Source organism: Gossypium hirsutum, chromosome D01 (genome assembly GCF_007990345.1).
Source record: "Gossypium hirsutum isolate 1008001.06 chromosome D01, Gossypium_hirsutum_v2.1, whole genome shotgun sequence".
In the NCBI taxonomy this organism is placed as follows: domain Eukaryota; kingdom Viridiplantae; phylum Streptophyta; class Magnoliopsida; order Malvales; family Malvaceae; genus Gossypium; species Gossypium hirsutum.
This window is the reverse complement of record NC_053437.1, coordinates 41,078,670-41,082,292: the sequence shown is the minus strand read 5'-3', so window position 1 is coordinate 41,082,292 and position 3,623 is coordinate 41,078,670.

Below are 3,623 nucleotides of genomic sequence, written 5' to 3'. Positions count from 1 at the left end.
AGTTTCAGTTAAAAGAAGATTAAATGTAGGATGAGATAGACGAATATAAATATTTCTATGTCAAAAGTTTCAGTTAAAAGAAAATGTAGCTTAGGCTATTGTTTTTTACAATTTAAGGTGAGTTAATGACTAATTTTTGATTGTATGTTTATGTGGTTTGTCTTGTTGAAGTGTCGGATTCAATAGGACCATCAACAAATAGAGACAAGGGCAAAGAAAAGTTTTTCTGAGCTTTCAAATTTTCGGCAAAATTATATTTTGGTGAGTGTTTTGAAATTGTTGCTCGTAAATGATTCATTGTGTAATTAGGAATTTAGTGGTAGCCTAAATCCTTACTCTAAATTTCGAGTGTAAATGTTCTCACACCTATGATTAAATGTGCTATATGTGTACTTGTGCAATTGTGAAAATATGAACATATATGTGATGCTATGACATGTGTCAGAAGCTTGTGATGACTGTTTTGAAAGAGAATATGTGGGTATGTTATTTATGCCATGTGATAGTAAATATGTGGGTTTGTTTCCATACCATGTGACAGTGATTATAATATGCTAACGATGTGAATATATAGTGATTATGTGCAAAAATCGGTAAGTAAATATGTGATAATAATGTGGATATTTTGGCCTTGTAATCTTATGAGACCGTAGGATATAGTTGGGGAATTGAAGCCTAGGGACAAATTTCAAAAAGATAAGGGAATGTGAGCTAAACTCCATTCACAAGGATATGTGTGTTTAGTGTGTTGGAGAGTGTTATCTATATGCTTCACTTATGGAACATGTTCGACTCTATGAGTCATCTTAGTGTGTTGGAGATCCATGTACTTGATGTGTGGTGATAAAGTTTATATTATGTTTCATAACCTCAAGAGCCAAACTATCATACAATGTGACTGAATGTGATTAAATGTGATTTATATGTGCTGTGATATATGTTTAAATATTAATGTGATTAATGTGAAAGAATTCATGAAAGATTTTTAAATGTGTGAAATATAATATTATAGTTAGAGATGTTATAGATATGATATATGCCTGTCTCGCTATTGCATAATGGCTTGTTTACGTAGTGGTTCTTTTGAGCAATCACTGAGCTTGTCAAGCTCACCCACTCATTTTTAACCACTGCAGATAAGTAGTGCTAGTTTGAGTGGTGTGGTCTCAAGGGGTGATCCAAGCTAGAAACTTTAGTTGCTCTTAGTAGGTGTTATTTGATTTTTTTTGGATTAAAAGGTAATGTGGTAGATGTTATGTTGGTTTTCCTATGATTTTTAATTGTTTGCATGCCTATTATACTTGGAAAACGTGGACTTGAAATAGGATGTTGGGACTGGCATTTGGGACATTTTGGAGCTAAATTTATGTGGTATTTGATGCATGATGTTTTGAAATAGTCTGGAATGGTCTATGTGATGATATATGTTGTGTTTTTATGGTCTGGAACAGAGGTCTAGATATTCATGTTTTAAAAACGATACCTCTGGAATTTTCAAATTTTAGGAAGCCTGTTTTGCTAGTTGGTATTGATATTTTTCCACGAGTATCGATACTCGGGGAAAAATTATCAATATTTTTTCAGTGGTAACGATATTTTTTGAAAGCTGGGGTTTTTAGACGAGAAACAGTAAGCTAATTTGGTATCAATTTCCCAAGAGGTATCGATACCACTTGAGAGAATTATCGATACCACTCAACCAATATCGATATCTACATAATAGTTTTGGGATATTTTGCTAAGTGATCCTAGTGATTGTTTAGTGCTTATTTTATGATTGTACAATGTATGTTAGCATGTTTTATACACCCTAGAGTAATTATGACTACAATTCGTATGAACGCCATAGTAATAAAGGAAACAAAAAACAAATGTATGTTTAATAATGTGTTGACTTATGTTGTATGCAATGTGAGACGGTGGTGTAGCATCCTGTGTTAGAGTATGGCCAAAGACCAATCATGAGATGATTGTAATAACATACTTATTTTACCTCATTTATTAATATAAGGCATTGCCATTATTATTTCATTTTCTTTTCTGTATATATAAATAAATTGTTTTATAATAATGTCCTGAGAATAATATGATTATTCTTAAAAGATCCTTAGTCGAGTATCATTGTGGGCTTGGACATGAATAATGCATTAAGACTAACGTGTAGTTTATTGATGAAAAAGTGTTGTCATTGACATGAGATGTCAAAATCAATACTTGAGTATATGTGTTAGAGAACAACATATTGGACTGACCCGCTATGAGTATGTTTCTTGGATTATTATGTAACAGTCACAACATTACTCATAGTGATTACTATGTATACGATCCTCAGACTTGAGATCATCATTATCCCAACATCGTGAGTCATATATTTTGATATAGTTAAACGTCCACCGTAACTGGTTGTTTTATAAAGGTTGATGTTGGATATACCACAATCTATCTAGTGGGAGCAATATCTTAGGCCACTTGATTGAGTGAGACTAGAAATGCGTGGTATCATACTTATTTGTTTATCATAGTCTACTCAGGATATTAAGAAACATTAGATGAACTATACAAGTGTGACTATTCCATGACTTGTGTCCATTCTAGATATAAAAGACAAAATGATTTACTACATGAAGGGTTAATCATAGAGAGATTATGTCGAATCATGACTTATTGTAACTTAGGTAACAATGACGCATTGCTAGATGCCACTTATTGTTTGTAATATTAGAATCGTTCTAGTATTACTTCTTACGTTATAAGAACCTACAGGGTCACACCCTATGGTTTAAACGAACGGAATCCAAACATAGTTGGTGTTATTTTCTGGTTGTCACATGAATTAAATTGATTATAGAATTAATATAATTGGGCAGTTAAATATCGAACGAATTATATGTACAAGTATGTTGTACACATAATGAGAACATGGTTAAATTAATATATATGAATTTGATTCGTATAAAATTTAACTAAACATAATTTATCGAAATCCTTGTTATAATTATTATAATTATAATTTACGATTGAATATTATTATAATTATTGTAATTTTAATTTTTTGGTCAAATATTATTATAATTATGGTATTTATAATTATTATATTCAGTTAATTATTATAATGAATCTTGATTCATATTAAGATATCAACTATTCCCTAATTAGGAAATATAGGGTTTTTAAGAAAAACCATATATACCCGAAATATAGTGTCTGAGGTCTAGTAGCCATCAATGAGTTTTTCTCTCTGAAAAAGTTTGAAAGAGTTCTAGCCATTCGTTGTCACACCAGGTGGATTACGTAGAGACTGAAACTTTTCGTAGCAGCTTGGAATCGACATACAATTGCATATTATGTTTCACAATAGTTATATTTGATTTTCCAAATGATTAAAGGTAATCGTTCATACCCTTCTCACCCCGATTCGTTCCTCACACAGATCCTTGGATGTGATCATCGGATTCATTTTTCCACTGTGCCATAGGGTGTACCGGTGATCCAATAATGGTATCAGAGCCACTTGTGTGATACGAACTTAAGTTTATATACTTGGGTGATGAAATTGTATGAGATGCATACTTTATTTTTCTTACGTTTTCCATTTAATCCTGAATACGTGATATTCATTATTA